The following is a 13,808-nucleotide window of genomic DNA, read 5'->3' on the forward strand; positions in this document are numbered from 1 at the left end:
TGCCCTCACGGGGCTTGTGGTCAGGAGCAGGGCCGGGCACGTCAGTGATGCGTGGGGCGTCTTGGTCCCTGTGCTGTTCTGGGGCGGTGTGCGCCCCACAGGAGGTCCCAGGGCTGTGGTCACATGGCAGCGCGCACGTCCCTGTCCTCAGCTGTGCCCTGAACACATGGATGGCTGCTGGGACCAAACAAGGGGACGCCCGGGAAGCCGGCAGCTGTGTGCCTGGTGTGGGTGCTCACTCTTCCCAAGGGGCGTGTGCCCACCTCGAAAGGTGAAGAGTTGCTACGGAGAGCTGGCTCTCCCTGGTCACTGCTTCCATCCGAGGTGCGGAGGAGGGCGGCAGGGTGCAGTATCTGCGGTGCCTTCACTTCCCCAGGGCAGGACCGGGGACAAGAACCCCGGCGGCCACCTCACAAGGGCCAGGCCTGCGGAGCACCAGCCCAACTCCAGCTGTGAGGCCCACTCTGTGCCTCAGTTTCCCCCCTCTACAAGGGCTCCCGTGAGAACCGGCCTCCCGGCTGTCTGTGAGGACTCAGGGAGGTGGTGCTGGAGAGGCTCTGGGCCCAAGGCGAAGGCTTTCGTGCTAGCATTTCCTCTGCTCTGGGCGAGGCTGATGAGATCAGCCCCCTTTGTTTCTAGGAAACTCATGTGCAACTGGTTCTAATAAAACTGGAGCAGCCGGGCCCAGGCGGGCAGGAAGTGGGGAAGACCCGGGCTCCTCCTGCGGGCCCAGGAGCCTGGGTCACGCCAGGGCCCTCGGAGCCCCCTTCCAAGGCCTTCGGGGCCAGACGTCTGCCTGGCCTGGGGTGGTCAGCAGCGGCCCCGGGCGAGGGTCCCCGGGGCCAGTGTGCCCGCACTGCCCCTCTCCCTCCTCCTGGTGCTGCCCCTTTCCTCTTCTCCTGAGCCAGCTGCTGACATTGTGAGGAATTGCTCCCCAAGGCAGTTTGGAAATATGAAAGGATGTACTTCAGCAGCAATAAATCACACTTTCTGTCCTCGATCCTGCGGAGGACGCTATGGATTAGAATGTTTTCTGGGGATTAAGTGACCCTGATGACAGGCGGAGTCTGACGCTCCCGTGGTCAAGCTGTGCTGACGGACCTCCTCGGTCACGGCCCTGCGTGGGCACCTTTCCCTGCAGCGCTGCTGAGGACACGCGGACGCTGCTATGGGAAGTGGTTTAGGGCATCCAGGTGGCTCCAGGTACCCTGGGGACGTTCTCCGCCTAGCACGCAGGAGAGCACTCGGCGGTCGCCCGGGTGGCTGGGCTCTAAGGCGAATGCATCAGGGCGGAGCTCAGCCTCCCTCGGTCCTGTGGTGTCTGCGATGCGCCCAGTACCCGGGGTACTAGGCTCCAGCACTGAGCCCAGGCGAGCGGGGCCGGCCAAACATACGAGAACACCCACACTAACAGAATGAGGGAGAAAAACCATACGGTCGTCTTGGTACAACCAGAAAACACATGGCAAGAATTCAAAACCAATTCACGATGAAAACTCTCAGCAAACTAGGAATGAGGAAGGTTTCCTGAACCCCACAGGGCCTCGCAGATAAATGGGCAGCACAGGCTGACCGGGCCCCTGAGCCCAGAGCCGAAGAAGAGGTGCCCGCTCCCCACCACGCACACTGCTGTCTGCTTAACAGGCACGGCATGAGAAGGCACCACAAGCAAAGAGCAATTAGAAAGAAGGAGGAAAACGTCGTTCTTCATAAACGGCACAATTGTACACACAGAAAATCCTAAGGAGCTTACCATAATACTACTGGAAGTAATAAGTAAATGCAGTAAGACAGCAATATTCTGGGTCACTGTATAAGAAATTCAGTTGTGTTTCTATAGTTGATAATTGGAAAATAAAAATTTAAAAGCACCATGTAAAATAATATCAAAACCATAACCTAGTTAGGAGTAAGTTAAACCACAAAGTATTGTGGTTTGAAACAGCATGCTACATCACGTTTATGGCTCAGGGGATTCACTGTTTCTAAGACGTCAGCCTTCCCCAAATTGATCTACAGATTTCATGTAATCTTAATAATATCTCAACAGGCTTTAACAACAACCAAAAACCTTAGAAGCCGACTTGAAAATTAACACAGAAATGGAAAGAACTTAAGATAACAAAAACATGTTTGGGAAACAAGGATAAAATCGGAGGACTTACGTGGCTTTGATTTCAAGCCTTCCTATAAAGTCACAGTCATTGGGTGGCATGGCCGTGGCACACGGGCAGACACGGGGGTCAGTGGAACGGGGCAGAGAGCTGAGCACACAGTCAGCAGACCCCAACCATGGTGCGCAGGCAAGCCGGGGGCAAGAAAGCGGTTTTTGACAGACTGTGCTGGAGTGGGCGTCCCCGGGCCACTGCTGTCCCCTAGAGGCATAATGCAAGCACGTAGGTGATTTTAAGTTCCTGGTAGCCATACTGAAAAGGCAAAAGGAAAACAGGTAAAATTAATTTTAATTAATTCTATTTAAGCCAACATAACCAAGACATTGTCATTCTAACATGTAATCAATAAAATCATCAATGAGGCATTTTACATTTTTTTGGGGGGGGGTTCCAAGCCTCCAACACGTGTTGTATATTTCACAAGGGCAGCGCATCTCACTTTGGACCAGCCACAGTGTGAGGAAGCCATCGCTACCTGTGGCCAGTGGCCACATTCTGGATGCTGTAGATTGATGGACAAAAAAATGCACCTTGAACATTAACTCACACCACTTAGAAAATTAAATTGAAATGCATCACACACCTAAATATACAAGCCCAAACTATAAAACTCCAAGAAGAAAGTGTAAGAGAAAATCTTTATAATCTTGGGATAGTCAAAGATTTCTTAGATAAAAACACAAAGAGTGTAAACCATACAAGGAAAACACTGATAATTGAACTTAACCCAAATTTAAAACTCAGGTTCTTCAAAAGATACCATAAGAAAATGGGAAAGCCCATCCCAGTTACTGATCAGAAAATATTCATGATGTGTGTATCTGATGAAGGACCTTTATCCAGGATATTAAAAAAAAACCCAACAACAATAAACACCCCAAGCCCCAAAACATGTTATGCTGGATAATAATTCAATCCCCTGGGAAAAAAGAGAAAAATGTTAGAAGATACTTCACATAAACAGTTGTCACCAAGCATGCTGTAGATGCTCGGTGGCACGAGTCCTCAGGGAAATGCAAATTAGAGCCACCGGGAGATACATTCCCGTTAGAGTGGCTAAATTAAAGAGACCGACAATACCAAGTGTTGGCAAGAAATAGAGCATTTGGAACTTCTGTGGCTGGTGGGAGCATACAATCACTTTGGACAGCAGTTTTAGTGTTTCTTCTAGAACCAAATATACATTTACTGCATGAACCAGCAATTCATCTCCCACCCATTCTCCCCAAAGAAAGGAAAACCTATGTCCACAGATGGATTTGAGTGTGACTACTCACAACTACTTTGTAATTTTAACCCCAAACTGGAAGCCACCCAGATGCCCATCAAGGGGTGAGTGGATAAACACTGTGGCACATCCACACAGTGGATACTAGTCAGCTATAAAAAGGGAAAAACCCACTACTGATCCATAGAATGTGGGCTCAAAAACATCATGCCGGGAGAAAGAATGCAGACACACAAGACAACATATAGCGTGATTCCACTCATGGAAAGCTCTAGAAAAGGCAGATCTAAGTGAGTAGCAGAAAGAGGAGAAGCGGTTGTTTGGGGGCGGGACTGGGGGAGGGGGCAGGGATTGCCTGAAGAGGGGCCTAGGGGGACCTTTTGGGGCAATGGGATGTTCTCTATCTTGTTTGTGGTGGTATTTCCAAGGCTGGACAGACTTGTCAGATCCCCGGGGAGATACACACTTGAAATGAGTGCTTTCTTTGTGTATGCAGATCACACCTCAAAGAAGTCAACTTAAGGATAGTTACCATTTCACAAAAAATTAGAATGCATCGATTAACATAAGTACAAAGCAAACGTCACCCGCAACCCTACACTTCAGACATAACCCTGTAAATATTTTGGAGTACGGCCAAAATGATCTCATAGACATTGTCCTTGTATGTCCTTGTACACAGGCGGGGTTTTACAAAACCCGAGTCCTGTCCCGTCTCCTATTTTGCAGCTCCCTTGTGCCCTTTAACAGCAGCTTCAGGACATACTCCCACATCCATGGAAGCACTTCCATACCACACTTTCCGTGGCTGCACCGGCATTCATGTTGCCGGTCCCGTTGCTGGTACATGTAGGCTGCTCCCCATTCCTTGCTGTCACAGGCCTGCTGAGCTAGACATTCTTCCTTGGTTGCGTTCCGGGCAGTGGCCTGACTGGGTCAGTGTGGGGATCTGGACTTCCTTTATCCGTGTGAGAGATGCCCCGTAGGGGTGACTCTGAGAGCCATCAGCCATTCTCCTGTGGTTTCCCCACCTCTGGGCACCCCATCCCCCCCGCCACTGCTACTCAGTTCTGCCAGAGACCAAGAACTCATGAAAACTTGCAGCCTCTGCTATTCTTGGAGGTGTGGGGGTGGCGGTGTGCTGGGGAGGGTCCTGGCACCTGCGGGGAGGCGCACTTGAGCTGCTGGGAGCGGTCCACTCCCTCGCAGGCAGGCCCACGGCCCAAAGGCCCGCGCGTGGGAGGCCCTTCTCTGGGCAGGGCCGGGCGGCTGGCCAGGCCGGGAGACACACTCCTCAAGCAAATACCAGCCGGGTCGGGCCACTCCTGCAGCGTTCGCTGGGGCAGTGCCCGGGGACCTCGCCTGGGGCCAGGGCCGGGCAGGGGGTGGAGCTGGTGGCCTCGGGCCAGAGCACACCCCAAAGGAGAAACTCCCTCATCTTCCCCACCCGGCGTGTGACAGGCGGGTGCTGTGTGCTGTGTGCTTTCAGCATGAAAGGTGAAGCCTTCCCAAGGTGTGTGCCCACTGCGTCTCTACAGGGCTGGCCACAGCTGAGGAGAAAGGTCACAGAAAGGTCTCTGGCCTTTCCTAGCTCATTCCAAAGCTCTCCCCGCACCATGGCAGCTTAGCCCGCGACGTCTGCTGTGTGATCAAATGCGGAAAAAATAAAAATAAAAATTTGGCTGCAGTTTTCCGAGAGGCTATTTTAGGCCATTCTCCTGCCTCTCCCCCTGCCCTTCTCCATTCTAGCAGATACTAACACTCCCCTCCCTCGGGGACAGATGATGATCCCATGGTCTCTACCCTCCAGAGGTTCATATTCTTTAACTTTTCCGTCTTTAAAAGTACTGCCAAGAGGAAATGATTGCACAGGGTGAAGCTAATTTCAGACACTGACAAGCAAGAGCAGGTGGAAAGGAGCTGTCCCCCTGCCATCCTTGACTCCGGGTCCCCCAAGCCCCTCTGAGGCCAGGGAGTCCTTATGGTTCCCAGGCAGGTGTAAGCAGGGGCAGACACACTCGTGTGTCACGGGGAGCCGTCCGTGTGCATTCCTGAGGTTCTCCCTCTGCCTCTTCAGGCTCACAGCCCTTCAGCAGGTGCCCTGGGGGATTCTGAAGTCTTCCAGGTTCATGGAAACACTTCCAGAAGAATTTGCGGGCTGAGGGCTAAGGGTTGAGACGCACAGCTTCCCTCAGTGACACGCGGGCCCTCACCTGTGCACCAGGGGTTAACAGTGCCACGTGGCGGTGCCGCTGGTGGCCCGAGAGCGCCCACAGGCTCCCGGCATGAAGGCCGCTGCCAGGAGGCACTGGCTTCCATTGTCCAGAGGGAGCGGGTCAGGTGGCAGCGGACGTCAGACTGAGTGGATACTTGGGAGGAAGGGCAGTTCAGGTGTCTCAGGGCCACAGGGGGCTTGCTCTGGGAGGGGGGGGTGGTGGTGGTTCCAGAGGTTCAGTGGAGGGAGGGGCGGCGAGGCGAGCTTCATCGCCTTTTGTGAAATACATTTCTTGCCTTGGAAAGGAGTGAGCTCCCCACTCCTAGAAGCATCCAAGCTGGATGACTCACGCACCGGATGAGGCATGCAGCTGGATCAGAGCCTGGACACACGAACAGGGCCTGGCCCAGTCAGTCCCTCTCAACGGTGGCTTCCCTCCGTGCTACTGACCTCACTGTGGCGGCTCACTCCCTTTGCTCTGTGCCACGCTTCTCCACGAGCACGCACTAGTGGTGCTGTACAACGGCCATGCAGAAAAAGTCTGCCCCCAAGTCTGAGCACCGGGGACCCCGGTGGCCATCCTCTGAGGAGGGACTGATGGCTCTGTTGTTGGGGGGTGGGTGGGTGAAGCTCATCCTTTTGTTTCAAAGAAAGCCCTCTGCCAACCTTGGCCACCATCGCCTGTTCCTGCCTGGTTGAGTGGGTGAGATCCAGGTGGGCTGCCTGGAAAGAGCAGTGGGAACGTGGGACTGAGGGTGACCCATGTGTGGGCGGAGGATGGGCTCAGGGTGACAGGGGGCAAAGGGCAGGCAGGAAGCCGGCAGCTCACCCAGGCCTCCGCCTGCACAGGCTGCAGTGGGCAGAAATGGCTTCCTCTCTGGCCCGGCGCGGGGAGAAAGGAACTACGCTCAGTTCCTGCATTGGGAAGGAGAGGAAGAGGTGAAGGTTGTGACCTACTGAAGGCGCTGCGCTTTGCCCAGCGCTGGGAGCGATTTGCATGGGAACCCACAAGGCGGAAGCGATGTTTTAGCAGCTGCTTTCCAAGGTTGATGAACAGCAGAAGACATGGGAGTTAGGACAACAGATCCAGATTTCCGGTGCTCAAGAGCTCTTTCCAGAGAGGAGGCAAACACTGTGCGTGGCACCTGGAGTCTCCCAACGACATCCAGAGCTTTCGGGGGGGGCCTGGCTTCCCGCTGCCCTGCTAGCTGCAACCCCCTGCCCCCAGGGGTAGCTCACCTCTCCTCCAGCACTGCAACCTGCTTGCCCCGTATGATAGCATCGCCCCTCGCGGGGCTTGTCTGCAGATTTAATAGAGATGATGTGCAGAGAGTAGCTACCGAGTGTGATTCCAAGTATCTGGATCTTGGAACTGCATCAGACCTTTCTAAATGGCTCCTGGGAGCTCAATATATTCAGTTATAACAAGCAGACCACTAAGGACTTGAAGCAACTTCCAGTAAAGTGACACCAATACCAGTTATCACTTAGCGTTTCTATCTTGCTCCCTACAACGTGCCCTACGGCGCTAGGCACTTTCTATGGACGATTATAACCAGCCGCTGCGAGAAGCCTGCCGGGATGGGTTTATATTATACCTGCTGCACTGAGGAAACTGCCCAAAGTTACTCAGCCTGCAGGTACGTGGCTGGGGTCCCAGCGCAGGCCTGCATGCTGCCTGTCCCCCTCCACCAGACACACCCCCCCAACAAGCCAGCAGATCTGAACGGCGGGGTGTGTGGTCTCAAAGGGGGGTGTGGGTGGATTCCTGGGGACCCAAAACTGTATACAAATTTATGTAAATATGAATTAGTTCTCCCTGGAAGGCAGCTCCATTGATTTAGTGAGATTTCTCAAAAGGCTCACTGGGAAGGTAGTCAATTGGTTGTCTTAGATTGGGTTCCCTACAGACAGACCTGAAGCAGGATGTGTTTGCAAATGGTAAAGGCCACGGGACAGACCAGGAGAGGTGAAGAAGGACAGAATTCCAGAAAGAGAAAACCCCAGGCCAGCAGCGATTTCCAGCCAAGTCCCGGCATCAGCTCGATCCTGCTGGGGGCTCGGGGTGGGGGGGGGGGTGAGCCACACTGCAGAGCCAGGTTTCAGATCCCACACGGTAAGTCAGTGGTTCCAGGAGCCCTTGGAACCTCACGGGAGACCCGGGTGCATGGCCATCGAAGCAGAAACAGAGAAGCTGGGGGAAGGACACTGGAAACCGTACGCCTGGTGGGACGTCATCCCGTTTGTAGGCTCAACGGTTGGGATGTTGGGGCTCAGAGGGCCAACATGCGTGTACCATGGAGCCGCCAGGAGCCAGGCACGCTTAGTACCAACTTGCTGGTGGCTGTGGGCACATCTGTCCTCTGATGCTTGGTTCCCCATTGGCTGACACACGTGATCTCCAACGTCTGCATGAATCCAGAGCTGCAGCTGACGGGTTCTGGCGGCTCCAGCTGACAGCCTCAGGGCACTTTGTCCCGGTTTGGCTGTGACTCTGTCCTGGCCAGGTCCATGTCAGCCAGGTCCGGCTGGCTTGTGTCTCTGGATGCTGTTGGGGGCATCACCGGGGTCCCTCTTGCCAGGCAGGACGGTGTGGCATGAGTGCCAGGACTCCGTTCCTTTGGCTGTGGTCCGGGCTTACCCCGGGACTGAAGACAGGGCCGCTCTGCCCGCTGTAGCCGGTGTCCTCTGCGGTCCAGGGCGCGGGGCAAGCAGGGTGAGCTGGGGACACCACTCTGGAGTGAAAAGCTGAAAACCACCAAGGGTGACGCACAGTACTCCACTGGGTCCTGGTTTAAAAGCCAGCCATAGAAGACATTCTGGAGACAACTGGGGAAATTTGAACATTGACCAGGTATCAGACGATTAGGGAATCGTTGTTAATTTTGCCAGGTGAGCTAATAACATGGGGATCACATAGGAGGTCTTTCTGTGATTAGAGATGCCTGCTACAATACTTAGGACCGAAGTGCCTGCATGTCTGTAAGATATGAGTGGTTCAACAATATCTATGACTATCAGCTGAGCAGAAAATTTGGCAAAAAGTTCAGTGCTAAGTCTAAGTCACGGATATATGGGACTCATTTACTTTTATTACTGATTTTCTCTATGTTTGAAAAATTTTATAATGCCATCTCAGAAAATCGGGGAGGGTGGAGGACCCCTTGGCAAGTGCGTGCCTGTGCTGAGTGCTCAGCAGCGGGGGCCCTCTGATGCCCGAGTCCCCGCTGGCCAGGCTGCCCCTCTCCCACCAGAGGGGCCTCCCCTCCAGGGCCCTGAACCAGTGCACATGTTCAGACTGTCCCTCATGGGGCCCAAGCGCCACACACGGCCACACCTCATCCCACGGTCCTGCTGCTCAGGGGGTGGAGCCAGGGTGCCCCAGAGCAGCGGCCCCTCTTCCTCCCCAGCATATTCACATGTCAGTGCTTGAGAAGTGCTTTCCTCTCTGGGGGGCTGTCAGAGAGTGCTGATGGGTGTGAGCTAATTATGGCCCCACTGTCGCCTGGGGGGCGGGCAGGGCCGGGGGCACTTTGGGAGGTGACGGGGAAGGGAGGGCCATGCCAGCAGCTGGTTGTGGCAGGCAGGGCGCACAGTGGGCCTTTTCCAGCTTGGGCTTCCAGGTGGTCTCACCTGCCCTGCGCATCAGGAGCCGGGTGGGGTGGGGGGAGGGTTTACAATGCAGAGCCTGATTTTGCGGGTATATGGGTGGGCCCGGGGCTCTGCATTTTTCGAAGTTCCCTGGCGATCGAAGCTGATGCTGCCGGCTGAGGTCACGGGACGTCCTCTGCTTTAAGAGCAAGGCAGCTGCAAGGGAGCCTAATAATGGGGTTGAACCCTGCCCTGCCCCCCTGCCCCCTCAGAGTGGCCAAGGCGCTGACCGAGTGTGAGCCTGCCAGTCTCGGGCCAAGTCCCTCCAATGCTGCCTGGTGTGGGTGCATGCTGGTGCCCTCTGACCCTGGGGCCAGGGGTCAGCTGTCCTCCATTTGTCATCGTGACCTAAGCCACAGGGAGGCAGGGCCCCTTCCTGAGAGGAAACTAAGTGGGGGCAGCAGTGGCCTTGGACACAGAGGCCTTTGCTCAGCACAACCGGCCCAGCCTGGTGGGACTGGGGGTGGGTGAGGGGGCCGGCTGGGGAGCCCAGGCCCAGCAAACTCCGGAGAAGCCTGCCTCTGCCCTTGAGTGCTTGGAAACTTCCAGAAGGCTGTGTGCTCCCCACCCTAGCTTTCCACAAGGGCTGCCTCCCCGCACGGGTGACCAGGCAGGAACCCCCGGCCCCTGACCCCGTACAAGGGTTGCGCGTCGCTGACCCCACTATGGCCATGCCTTTGGAGAGGCTGGGCTCCCCGGGCTCCGTGCGCGAGGTGCGCTGTGTTTGCCCTGCTCCTGCACCGCCCCCGCCCCCCCTCAGGTCTGGTCCTCACGGTGCAGGTGGCACCTGTGGGTGGAGCGGTTTTCTGACCTGTTTGCTTGGACGCGGGGCTGTGGGGACAGCACGTCCTGCTGCTTCGCCTCTGTCCTTCCATCGCGGGCCTCCGGCTCTCCCTCCCCGCCTGGAGCACCCCTCCCTTGCTGCGTTTCAGGTGTGTGCTCAGAGCGGCCTGCCCACCCGACTGCCGCTTCCCTGCCTCGACGATTTATTTCACGGCATTTACAACCACCAGGGCTCTGTTGCTCTGCTTTGTCTGTTAATTTGTTAAATTGCTTGCTGTCTGTGGCCCCAGCTGGAGAGGGTGTGCCCTGCGGGTGGCGGCGCTCGGAACAGCTGTGCGGCAGGTGAACCAAGGTTGAACAAGCAGGTCAGCCTTTAAACGCAGGTCTGAGTTCTGCATAGCTCTTAGTTATGGACAAAATGCAAACCCACTTGTGAGCAGCGCGACTATCACGTGGGACCCGCGATAATTTTGGGGATTGGAAAGGGGGCTCAGATACTTCCTTAAGCCCTTCAAGAACCCAAGTCCAGAAGACGGCTATGCCCCTTTTGTCCAGCAGAGGGCAACCCGTCCCCGGCGGCTTGGAGTTCCCGCCGCGCTCACAGGGGCTCACTGCTTTTTTTTTTTTTTTTTCTCTTTGAACTTATTTTTTGTAATGGGAAATACCTTTTTTAAAAAATCCCACAGTCCACACGAGGGGGAAAAATAACTTGATTTGATGCACAGGCAATTGGGAAATTGATTCCCTCTAAGTTTCAAAGCAACTTTTCTCTTTTTAGAACTCTGAGAGAACCGGGACACGGGTCAGATTTTGACTCGCTCGGGGACAACGCGTGGCACCTAAAGATTTTTGAAAGCGCGATGGACCTGCGACAGCCCCTCACCGCCGGCGTCACCGTCACGGAGCCCTGTCTTTGGAGCAGAGCTCCCCCGGAGATGTCTGCAGAGAGTCCGGGAGCCGCCCTGGCGGGGGAGGCAGGAAGCCTCAGCAGTGTGTCTGGTCTGGTACTAATTAGCTGTGTGACCTTGGGCAAGTCACTTAACCTCTCTGGTCTGTTTACTCTTCTGTTTAAATGGGGCTCCGGATTAGCTCATCGTGAAGTTCCTTTGAGCAGAAAAGTCAGTGGGGAGGGGAGAGCAGCCTTGGAGAGAGGTACTTCCTCAGCGCCCATGACTCATGTGGGACACGGGGGCAGACGCAGTGCATCTGCAGTCGGTGTGTGTCTCTGACTTTGACTACAACTGAGGGTGACCCTTGGCCCTGGCACTAGCTCAACGTGTGACCTCTAGGGGCTTGTTTCTCCGAGCCTCAGTTTACCCATCTGCAGGTTGGGGACATGGTGTACCTCTGCAGGGGTGTGGTGAGTTTTCAACGTGGTAACAGGTGTGAGTGTGTGATGGTGGGGGACACTGGAGAAAGAATCTCACACATAATCTTTTCTCTCATTGGGGTGTAGATCACATAACATACGATTAACCATTTTAAAGTGTACAATTCAGTGAATAATCTTTTAAATAGAGCTTAAAAATAGGAAAACAATGGTGAGAACCCACTGTCTGTCAGGGTCTGTGCCCGACGCTCTGCTCACATTGTGTCTTTTATACAACCCCATGGGGAAGGGCCTTGGCAGACAAGGAAGTGGAAGCACAGAGAGGTTGAGCAATTTTCCCCAAAGCACCAAGCCAGGAAGGGGCAGAGCAGGATTCATGCCCAGGGCTCCACGGCCCAGATGCAGGAGGCAATGGCCTCAGCCCCCCATGGCCACTTGGCCACCTCCCTGGCCTGGCTCAGGAGCCTTGGGAAGGCGGCGGGGTGAGTAGGCCTGGGCGGGGCCTGGGATGATGGGCAGGACAGCGGGAGCCAAGGAAAGTCACTTGACCTTGTCATCCCTCCATTTCCTGCTCTGCCCAAGAGGAAATGTTTACACAGCGTCCCCACACAGACGCTCCACAGGCCTGGACTTGCAGTAATTAGCTGAACAATGAGGGTCCGGCGGCTATGGAGTGGCCCAGGCACTGGCCTGGGGGTCAGGTGGCCGGGGGCCTGGCTCCTCCCTGACAAACTTGCCCCGTGACCCTGGGCACAGCCCCCGGCCCCCAGGCCTGCTTCACCCAGTGGGAAAGGCAGAGGTTGGTGAGCTGGCCTCCCAGACCCCTCTGCGGCCCCGTAAGTGGGTGACGCACCTGGTGGTGATGTGGGGGCGGGCAGTAGGGCGGTGTCCTGATGTGGTCAGTCACTGGGGTCCCCGCGTCAGCTCAGAACTTCCCCCACCATTTGTGAAATCTCTTTTCTGGGGTCTGTTCATTGATGAGTTAACACACTGATCAATGAATCAAACAAGTGTGGACGATGTACCTATGGCTAGCTGTCCTCCCCAAAGCTGCCCCTCCTTCCAGCAGGTAGAAGGGTCTGCAGGGAGCCGCCTGGCCGGGGGCCACATCTTCCAGACGTGTTTTGGGCAGCCAGGTGGGGTCACGTGACTCGTTCTCACCAACCGGCGTGAGCAGGGAAGGTGGCGACTATTTCTTACCAGGGTACTCAGGAAGTGGGCTGTGTTCTCCATATTCTCTGTCTTCCTCCATCTCCTGGCTGGGTGCTGAAGGACTGGATCCTGGGACTGCAAGGGCACAAACTGGAGGGAGCTCCTGAATCACCGGGTGGCAAGAGCGGATGCTGACTGAGAACTTCCACACTGGACTATCCCATGCATGAGATGTGAACTTCTGCAGTTAGCCTTGCCTTAAAGTCTGGGCCAGCCCTGGACATACAGCTGTGAACCAGACAGACAAGGTCCCTGTCCTGGGTGGGGGTGGGCAGAAGAGCACACACTCAGAACACAGGCAGTAGGATCTTCAAGACCTTGTGATGGCTGGCATGCACCCATGTTCTCCCAGCAGCCTTGAGTGTCCATGTCAGCAGGCCAGAAAGGTGGTGCCTGGGAGCCTGGGCAACTCCGGTCCCTGGAAAGGCAGAGCCTTCACTAAATATGGGTTGTGGAATATACATCAGTCTCTTGTGAGTTGAGTTATTGTGAGTCTTTGTGCATTGGGTCAGCCCATTTAAGAATCATGGTGTGCAAAGCTGAGGCCCTTATCTTAGGCAAAGGTGGACAAGGCAAAGTTCGGTGGTGAGCCCCTACCTTCCCCTGGCAGCCAATTAGGTCCACTAATGAGAGGCATCTTGGTCTGCACGCAACCCCTGAATCTGGGCCTATGTTCTCTGCTATATCCCATGTACTCGGTAAGTCTTTAAGGAAGACTGATCGAAGATTCTCATTCCCTGTCCTTGGAGGTGTTGTGTCCAGATGGGGAAAGATGCTGTCTTCATTTTACTCCCCCACCAGGAGTAGACCCTGAGGCTAGGGTCTGAGTGCTTGCTGCAGGGAGGACACCGGCAGGGTGGTGGGGAAGACAAAGCAACAGAGAGAGCTACCCCTTGGGGGTGATGGTAGCGCCCCGTGGGTCCCTAGAGCTGGGTCCTGCAGGGGTCCTGCAGGAGGGGGCGTGGCAGGCTCCCCACTGATGTCCCAGCCGAGGGGTGAGGCGCCAGGTGTCTGTTCACTGACTTCCATCTCCCCTCCGCTGAGGATGGCTCCCGAGGGGCGTGCATACCCCGGCACCTGCAGCCCGCCTTGCTCTCAGGTAGAGCAGCTGTTCCCAGATGTCTAGGCTGATGTCACAAACCCAGGGGGCTGACAACAGCAGAAATGTATTCTCTCACAGTTTTGTAGCCTGGAAGTCTGAGATCAAGGTGTCAG

General features: G+C 55.4%; 1 long non-coding RNA gene across 1 annotated transcript; it reads right to left on the bottom strand.

The window, feature by feature from the left end:
- Positions 1 to 2,113: 2,113 nt before the first annotated feature.
- Positions 2,114 to 13,426, bottom strand: LOC141370829 (uncharacterized). Its single transcript, XR_012375238.1, has 2 exons — positions 12,582 to 13,426; positions 2,114 to 2,426 (listed from the first exon to the last, which is right to left on the bottom strand). It is a non-coding gene; the product is annotated as an uncharacterized lncRNA (long non-coding RNA).
- Between the last annotated feature and the right edge of the window lie 382 nt (positions 13,427 to 13,808).

The sequence above is a fragment of the Callorhinus ursinus genome, unplaced genomic scaffold, assembly GCF_003265705.2.
Source record: "Callorhinus ursinus isolate GAN/ISIS: 27379988/994484 unplaced genomic scaffold, GSC_fseal_2.0 scaffold46, whole genome shotgun sequence".
NCBI classification, from domain to species: domain Eukaryota; kingdom Metazoa; phylum Chordata; class Mammalia; order Carnivora; family Otariidae; genus Callorhinus; species Callorhinus ursinus.